Below are 10,614 nucleotides of genomic sequence, written 5' to 3'. Positions count from 1 at the left end.
GGAATGGAACTTGGAATAGAATGTGGAAAGGATTGTGGAAAGAATGGAATAAAATGTGGAATGCAACGTAGAATAGAATGGAATGGAATATGGAATGGTACGTGGAATGGAATGGAAAGTAATGTGGAATTGAACCTGGTAATGGAATGTGTAATGGAAAGGAATGGAATGTGTAATGGAATGTAGAATGGAATGGAACGGAATGTGGAATGGAAGAGGCAAAGGAACGTTGAATGGAATGTGGAATGGAATGTGGAATGGAATCTTCAATGGAATGTGGAATGGAACGTGGAGTGGAATGGAATGGAAAGTGAAATGGAACGTGGAATGGAATGGAAAGGAACGTGGAATGGAATGTGGAATGGAATGTGGAATGTAACGTGGAATGGAATGGGTTGGAATGTGGAAAGGAATGTTGAATACAAAGTGGAACGGAATGTTGAATGTAATCTGTAATGGAAAGGCAAGGAATGTGGAATGGAATGTAATGGAACATGAATTTGAACGTGGAATTGAACGTGGAATGGAATGTCGAATGGAATGGAATGGAATGTCGAATGGAATGGAATGGAATGTGGAATGGAAAGGAAAGAAACGTGTAATGGGACGTGTAATGCAACATGGAATGCGATGAGGAATGGAATGTGGAATGGAATGGAATGGAGTTGAATGTGGTTTGAAATGGAATGCGGAATGCAATGGAATGAAATGTGGAATGGAAAGTGGAATGGAATGGATTGAAATGTGGAATGGAATGGAATGGAACATGGAATGGAATGTGGAATGGAATGTGGAATAGATTGTGTAATGGAATAGAATGGAATGTGGAATTGAATAGAATGGAATGTGGAATGAAATGGAATGGAATGCGGATTGGAATGGAATGGAAAGTAGAATGGAATGGAATGTGGAATGGAATGGAATGGAAAGTAGAATGGAATGGAGAGGAATGTGGAATGGAATGTTGAAATGAATGGAATGGAAAGGGAAATGGAATGGAATGGAATGTGGAATGGACTATGGAATGGAATACGGAATTGAATTTACTGGAATGAGGAATGGAATGGAACGGAATGTGTCGTGGAATGGTATGGAAAGTGAAATAGAATGTGGAAGAGAATGTGAAATGGAATATGGTACTGGTTGAAAAGGAAGGTGGAATGGAATGGAATGGAACGTGGAAAGGAATGGAATGGAAAGGAACGTGGAATACCATGTGGAATGGAAACTGTAATGGAACGTGGAATGGAATGTGGAATGGAATGTAACGGAATGTGGAATGAAATGTGGAATTGAATGGAATGGATTGTGTAATGGAATGTGGAATGGAATGCAATGGAATGTGAAATGGAATATGGAATGGAATTTGGAATGGAATGTGGAATGGAATGTGGAATGGAACGGAATGAACTGTGGAATGGAATGTGGAATGGAATGTGGAATGGAACGTGCACTGGAATGTGGAATGGAATGGAATGTGGAAAGGAATGTGGAATGCAATGTGAAATGGAAAGGAATGTAATGGAATGTGGAATGGAATGTGGAGGGGAATGGAATGGAATGTGGAATGGAATGTGTAATGGAATGTGGTATTAAAAGGAATGGAATGTAATCTGGAATTGAATGTGGAATGGAATGGAATGGAATTTGGAATGGAATGTGGAAAGGAATGTGGAATGGAATGTGAAATGGAATGCAATGGATTCTGTAACGGAATGCGGAATGGAATGACGAATGGAATGTAATGGAATGTGCAACGAAATGGAAAGGAATGTGGAATGTAATTGAAAGGAAAGTAGAACGTAATGTATTGGAAAGTGGAATCGAATGGAATGGAATGGAATTTGGAATGGAATGTTGAATGAATGCATTGGAATCTGGAATGGAATGGAATAGAATGGAATGTGGAAGGGAATGTGGAATTGATGGAATGGAATGTTAAATGGAATGGAATGGACTGCGGAATGGAATGTGGAATGGGGAAAGGAATGAGGAATGGAATGGAATGGAATGGAATGTCGAAAGGATTGTGGAAAGGAATGGAGTGGAATGTGGAATGCAATGTGGAATGGAATGCAATAGAATGTATAATGGAATGTGGAATGGAATGTGGAAAGGAACGTGTAATGGAATGCAATGGACTGGAATGTGGAAACGAATATTGAATGGAAAGGAATCAAATGTGGAATGGAATTTGGAATAGAATAGAATGGAAAGTGGAATGGAATAAATGGAATTTGGAATGGAATGTGGAATGGTATGAAATGGAATGTGGAATGTAATGGAATGGAACGTAGAATGGAACGTGGAAAGGAATGTGGAATGGAATGTGGAATGTAATGGTACGTGCAGTGGAATGGAATGGAATGCAATAAATGAATGGAATGGAATTTGGAATGGAATGGAATGGAATGTGGAATGGAATGTGGAATGGAATGTGGAATGGGATGGAATGGAATGTGGAATGGGATGGAATGGAATGGAATGTGGAATGGAACGTAATGTAATGTGGAATGGAATGTGGAATGGAAAGTGCAATGGAAAGGAATGCAATATGGAATGGAACATGGAATGAAATCGAATGGAACTTGGAATGGAAAATTGAATGGAAGGTGTAATGGAATGTGGAATGGAATTGAATGGAGTATGGAATTGAACTCGGAATGGAATGCAATAGAATGTGGAATGGAACGTGGAATGGAATGGAAAGGAACGTGGAATGGAACGTGGAATGGAATGGAATGCAACGTGGAAAGGAATATGGAATGGAATTTGGAATGGAATGGAATGGAATGGGAATGGAACGTTAAATGAATGCAATTGAATGTGGAATGTAACGTGGAATTTAACGGGTAATTAAATGTGGAATTGAACGTGAGATGGAATGTAGAATGGAATGTGGAATGGAAAGGAATGGAACGTGGAATGGAATGTGGAGTGGAACGGAATGGAACGTGGAATGGAATGTGGAATTCAGTGTGGAAAGGTAAGTGGAATGGAATGGAATGGAATGTGCAATGGAACATGGAAAGGAATGGAATGGAATTTGGAATGGAACATGGAATGGAATAGAATATAATGGAATGGAAATGAATGTGGAATAGATTGTGGAAAGGAATGTGGAATGGAATGTGGAACGGAATGGAAGGAAATGTGGAACGAATTGTGGATTGGAATGGAATGCAATGTGGAATGGAATGGAATGGAATGTGGAATGGAATTCTATGACAATTGGAATGGAAAGTGGAATGGAATGGAATGGAATGGAATGGAATGCGGAGTGGAATGTTGAAAGCATTGGAATGAAATGTGGAATGGAATGTGGATTGGAAAGGAATGGAATGTGGAATGGAAAGGATTGGAATGTGGAATGGAATGTGGAATTGAGTGTGGAAAGGAACGTGGAATGGAATGGAATGGAATGTGTAATGGAACGTGGAATGGAATAGAATGGAATGTAATGGAAATTAATGCGGAATAGATTGTGGAAAGGAATGTGGAATGGAATGGAAGGAAATGTGGAATTAATTGTGGATTGGAATGGAATTGAACGTGGAATGGAATGGAATGGGATGTGGAATGCATTTCTATGGTAATTGGAAAGGAAAGTGGAATGGAATGGAATGTAATGGAATGGAATAGAATGTGGAATGGAATGGAATGGAATGTGGAATGGAATGTGGAAAGCATTGGAAGGAAATGAGGAATGGAAAGTGGATTGGAATGGAATGGAATGTGGAATGGAAAGGAATGCGCTGCGGAATGGAATGTGGAATGGAATGTGGAATGGAATGGCATGGAATGGAATGGAACGTGGAATGGCATGTGAATTGGAACGCAAAGGAATGTGGAATGGAATGTGGAATGAAATGCAGTGGAATTAGAATGGAATGTGGAGTGGAATGTTGAATGGAATAAGGAATGGAATGAGGAATGGAACGTGGAATGAAATGGAAGGCAATGGTATGTGGAATGGAATATGGAATGGACTATGGAATGGAATGTGGAATGGAATGGAATGGACTGGAATGTGGACTGGAATGGAATGGAATGGAATGAAAAGGAATGCAACGGAATGTGGAATGGAATGTGGAATGTAATGTAATCAAACGTGGAGAGGAATGTGGAATAGAATGGAAAGGAATGTGGAATGAAATGGAATGGAATGTGAATTGGAATGGAATAGAAAGTGGCATGGAATGGAACGGAACGTGGAATGGAACGTGGAATTTAATGTGGAATGGAATGTGGAATGGAATAATATGTGTAATGAAATGCAATGGAATGCAATGAAATGGGGAAATGAATGGAATGGAATGTGCAATGGAAAGGAATGGAATGCGGAATGGAACGGAATGGAGTGCAATGTGGAGTTGAATGGAATAGAATGCAATGGAATGGAATGTGGTATGGAATGTGGAATGGAATGGAATGGAATGTGGAATGCAATGCGGAATGAAAAGTGGAAGAAAATGTGGAATGGAATGTGTAATGGAATGAGAAATTGTATGGAATGGAATGTGGAATGTAATGTGGAACGGAATGTAGAATGGAATGGAATGTGGGAGGAAATGTGAACTAGAAGATGGAATGGAATGTGAAATGGAACGCGAAATGGAATGGAATGCAACGTGGAATGGAACGTGGAATGGATCGTAGAATGGAACGTGGAATGGTATGTGGAATGGAATGTGGAATGTAGTGTGGAATGGAATGTGGAATTTAGCATGGAATGGAACGTGAAATTGCATAGAAAGTAATGTGGAATGGAGTGTGAAATGGAATATTGAGTGGAACGTGGGAAGTAACGTGGAATGGAATGCAATACCACGTGGAATGGAGGCTGGAATGGAATAGAGGGGAATGTGCAAAGTAATTTATAATGAAATGGAATAGAATTTGAAATGCAAATCGGAATGGAATGAAATGGAATGTGGAATGGAATGTGGAAATGAATGGAAAGGAACGTGGAGTGGAATGTTGAATGGAATGTGGAATGGAATGTGGAATATAATGGAATGGCATGTGGAATGGAACGTGGAATTGAATGAAATGGAACGTGGAATGGAATGTGAAATAGAAAGTGGAATGGAATGAGGAAAGCAATGTGGAATGTATCGTGGAAGGGAAAGTGGAATGGAATGGAATGGAATGTGGAATGGAATGGAATGCAATGTGGAATGCAATGTGGAAAGGAATGGAATGGATTGTGGAATGGAATAGAATGGAATGGTATGGAATGTGGAATGGAATGTGGAATGGAATGTGGAATGGAATTTGGAATGGAAAGTGAAAGAAACTGAATAGAAGGTGGAATGTAAGGGGGAGTGGAATGGAATGCAATGTGGAATGGGAAGTGGAATGGAACGTGGAATGGAATAGGGAATGGAATGGAATGGAAGGTGGAATGGAATGTGGAACGGAATGTGGAATGGAATGTGGAATGGAACGTGGAATGGTATGGGCAATGGAATGTACAATGGATCGTCTAATGGAATGGAATGGAAAGTGGAATGGAATGCAATGGAACGTGGAATGGAATGTGGAATGGATTGAGGAATGGAAATTGTAATGGAACGTGTTATGGAATGGATTGTAACGTGGAATGGAATCTGGAATGGAATGGAATGGAATGTGGAATGGAATGTGTAATGGAATGTGAAATGGAATGGATTGGAATGTGGAATGGAATTGAATGGAATGTGGAATGTAATGTAGACTGGAATGGAATGCAATGTCGAAAGGAATGTGGAATGGAATGCAATGGAACGTGGAATGGAATGTGGAATGCAATGTAGAATGGAATGTAATGGAATGTGGAATGCAGTATGGAATGGAATGCAGAATGTATCGCGGAATGGAATGGAATGAATGTGGAGTGGAATTCCATGGAACATGAAATGGAACTTGGAATGGAAATTGGAATGGAACGTGGAATGGAATATGGAAAGCATCGTGGAATGGAATGTGGAATGGAAAGTGGAATGGAATGGGGAATGGAATGGAATGGAACGTGGAATGGAACATGGAATGGAAAGTGGAATGGAACGTGGAATGGAAAGTGCAATGAAATTGGCAATGGAATGTGGAATGGAACGTGGAATGGAATGGAATGGAAAGAGGAGTGGAACGTGGAATGGAATGGAATGGAATATGGAATGGATTGTGGAATGCAATGTGGAATGGGAATTTGAATGTAATGGATTGGAATGTGGAATGGAATCTGGAATGCAATGGAATGGAAAGTGGAATGGAATGTGGAATGGAATGTGGAATGGAATGGAATAGGATGTGGAATGGAATGTGGTCTGGAATGGAGTGCAAATTGGAATGGAATACGGAATGGAATCCATTACACATTACATTCCATATTCCATTCCATTCCATTCTTGGAATGTGGAATGCAATGTGGAATGGAATGTAATGGAATCTGGAATGGAATGTGGAAAGGATTGCGGAATGGAATGTGGAATGGAACGGAATGGAATGTGGAATGGAATGGAATGTAATGTGGAACAGAACGCGGAATGGAATGGAATGGAACGTGGAATGGAAATTGGAATGGAACTTGGAGTGGAACGTGTAATGGAGTGCGGAATGGAGCATGGAATGGAATGTGGAATGGAACGTGGAATGGAATGGAATGGAACGTGGAATGGAATAGAATGGAACATGGTATGGAACGTGGAATGGAATGTGGAATGGAACACGGAATGTTATGTGGAATATAATGTGGATTGGAAAAGAATGGAATGTGGAAATGAAAGGAATGGAATGTGGAATGTAATGGAATGGAATCTGGAATGAAATTGACTGGAATGGTATGGAATGTGGAATGGAATGGAATGGAAAGTGGAATGGAACGTGGAATGCAATGTGGAATGGAATGAAATGGAATGTGGAATGGAATGGAATAGAATGTCTAATTGAGTGGAATGGTATGGAATGTTGATTGAAATGGAATGGAATGTGGAGTGGAGTGGAATAGAATGTAGAAATGAATGGAATGTTACGGAATGTGGAATGGAATGAAATGGAATGGAATGTGTAATGGAATGGAATGGAATGTGGAATGGAACACGGAACGTTATGTGGAATATAATGTGGATTGGAAAGGAATGGAATGTGGAAATGAAAGGAATGGAATGTGGAATGTAATGGAATGTGGAATGTAATGGAATGGAATCTGGAATGAAATTGACTGGAATGGTACAGTATGTGGAATGGAATGGAATGGAAAGTGGAATGGAACGTGGAATGGAACGTTTAATGGAATGTGGAATGGAATGAAATGGAATGTGTAATGGAAGGTAATGGAATGTGGAATGGAATGTGGAATGGAATGTAATAGAATGTGGAATTGAGTGGAATGGAATGGAATGTTGTTTGAAATGGAATGGAATGTGAAGTGGAGTGGAATAGAATGTAGAAATGAATGGAAAGTTACGGAATGTGGAATGGAATGAAATGGAATGGAATGTTTAATGGAATGGAATGGAATGTGGAATGGAACACGGAATGTTATGTGGAATATAATGTGGATTGGAAAGGAATGGAATTTGGAAATGAAAGGAATGGAATGTGGAATGTAATGGAATGGAATCCGAAATGAAATTGACTGGAATGGTATGGAATGTGGAATGGAATGGAATGGAAAGTGGAATGGATAGTGGAATGGAACGTGGAATGCAATGTGGAATGGAATGAAATGGAATGTGTAATGGAAGGTAATGGAATGTGGAATGGAATGTGGAATGGAATGGAATGGAATGTGGAATGGAATGGAATAGAATGTGGAATTGAGTGGAATGGTATGGAATGTTGATTGAAATGGAATGGAATGTGGAGTGGAGTGGAATAGAATATAGAAATGAATGGAATGTTACAGAATGTGGAATGGAATGAAATGGAATGGAATGTGTAATGGAATGGAATGGAATGTGGAATGGAACTTAATGGAATGTAGAATGGAAAGGAATGGAATGTGAAATGGAAAGTAATCGAATGGAAAGAAATGTGCAATTGAATGGAATGGGAAGTGGAAAGGAATGGAATGGAATTGGAATTGGAATGGAATGGAATGCAATGGGGAATAGAAGGGGGAATGGAAAGAATGGAAGGCAGAATGGAATGTGAAATGTAATACTGTAAGAAACATGGAATGGAATGAAATGGAATGTGCAAAGCAATGGAATGCAAAGTGGAATGGAATGGTATGGAACGTGGAATGGAACAAGGAATGGAATGGAATGGAACGTGGAATGGAACTTGAAAAGGAATGTGGAATGACATGTGGAATGGATAGTACAAGGAATGTGGAATTGAATCTGGAATGGAATGTGAAATGGAATGTGGAATGCAATGGAGTGGAATGTAGAATGGAACGTGGAATGGAACGGAGTGGAATGGAATGTACAATGGAAAGTGGAACTGAATGAAATGGAATGTGTAATGGAATGGTATGAAATGTTGAATGGAATATGGAATGGAACGTGGAATGGAATGTGGAACGGAATGTCCAATGGAATGTGGAATGGAATGTAGTACAATGTGGAATGGAATGTAATGGAATGTGGTATAGAATGGAATGGAAAGGAATGTGGAAGAGAATGTGGAATGGAATGTGCAATGAAATGGAATGGAATGTGGAATGGAATGGAATGGAATGTGGAATGGAATGGAATGTACAATGGAATGTGGAATGGAATGTGAAATGGAATGTTGAAAGGAATATGGAAGGGAATGAAATGGAAAGTGGAATAGAATGGAATGGAAGGTGTAATGGAGTGGAATGGAAAGTGGAATGGATCCTGGAATGGAAAATGGAATGGAAAGTGGAATGGAATGTGGAATGGAATGGAATGTAATGTGGAATGTAAAGTGTAATGGAATGTGGAAAGGAAAGGAATGGAATGTGGAATGAAATGTGCAATGGAAAGGAATGGATTGTGGAAAGGAATGGAATGGAATATGGAATGGAAAGTGGAATGTAATGGAATGGATCATGGAATGGAACGTGGAATTGAACATCTAATGGAACGTGGAAAGGAAGGTGGAAAGGAATGGAATGAAAAGTGGAATGGAATGTGGAATGTAATATGGAATGGAATGTGGAATGGAGGGGAATCCACTGTGGAATGGAATGTTAAATGGAATGGAATGAAATGTGGAATGCAATGTGGAATGGAATGGAATGGAATGTGGAAAGGAATGTGGAATAGAATGGAAGGGAATGTGGAATGGAAAGTGGAATGGAATGGAATGGATTGTGGAAAGGAATGGAATGGAAGGTGGAATGGAATGTGTAATGGAAAGGAATGGAATGCGGAATGGAATGTGGAATGGAAGGGAATGGATTGTGGAAAGGAATGGAATGGAAAGTGGAATGGAAAGTGGAATGGAATGGAATAGATTGTGGAATGGAATGGAATGGAATGGAATGGAACGATATGGAATGCGGAATCGAATGGAATGGATTGCGGAATAGAGTGTGGAATGGAATAGAATTGAACGAGGAATGGAAGGTGGAATGGAATGAGCAATGGAACGTGGAACGTAACGTGGAATGGAATGTGGAATGGAATGGAATGGAATGTTGAATGGAAGGGATTCGAATATGGAATGGAATGTGGAATGGAATGGAATTTAAAGCAATTTGGAATTGAATGGTATGGAATGTGGAATGGAATGGAATGTTGAAGGGAATGTGGATTGAAATGTGGAACGGAATGTGGAATGGAATGGAATGGAATGTGGAGAGGAATGTCGAGAGGAATGGAATGCTATGTGGAACGGTATGTAGAGGGGAATGGAATGGAATGTGTAATGGAGTGCAATGGAATGTGGAATGGAATGTGGAATACAATAGAATGGAATGTGGAAGGGAATGTTGAATGGAATGTGGAATGGAATGAGGAATGGAACGGAATGGAATGTGGAATGGAATGTGTAATGGAATGGGGAATGGAATGGAATTTAATATGTAAGGGAATGTTGAAGGGAATGTGGAATGGAATGTGGAATGGAATGTGGAGTGGAATGGAATGGAATGTGGAATGGAATGTTGTACGGAATGTGGAATGGACTGCAATGGAATGTGGAATGGAATGTGGAAGGGAATGTGGAATGGAACAGAATGTAATATGGAATGGAATGTGGAATGAAATGAGAAATGTACTGTGGAATGGAATGTGGAATGGAATGTGGAATGGATTGTGAAATGGAAAGGGGAACGGAACGGAATGGAATGTGAAATGGAATGTGCAATGAAGTGTGGAATGGAATGTGGAATGGAATGTGGAAACGAAAGTTGAATGGAATGTAATGGAATGTGGATTGAAACGAGGAATGTTAATGGATGGAACTTGGAATAGGTCATAGAACGTAACATGGAATGGACTGTGGAATGGAATGTGGAATGGAATGTGGAATGGAATGGAATGGAATGTGGAATGGAATGTGGAGAGGAATGAAATGGTATGTAGAATGGAATGTGGGGTGAAATGGAATGGAATTGGATTGGAATGCAATGGAATGTGGAAGGGAAAGATGAATGGAATGTGGAATGGAATGAGGACTGGAATGGAATGGAATGTGGAATGGAATATGGTATGG

The sequence above is a fragment of the Pongo pygmaeus genome, chromosome 13, assembly GCF_028885625.2.
Source record: "Pongo pygmaeus isolate AG05252 chromosome 13, NHGRI_mPonPyg2-v2.0_pri, whole genome shotgun sequence".
In the NCBI taxonomy this organism is placed as follows: domain Eukaryota; kingdom Metazoa; phylum Chordata; class Mammalia; order Primates; family Hominidae; genus Pongo; species Pongo pygmaeus.
The sequence above is the reverse complement of the archived record's forward strand: the minus strand, read 5'-3'. Positions refer to the sequence as shown.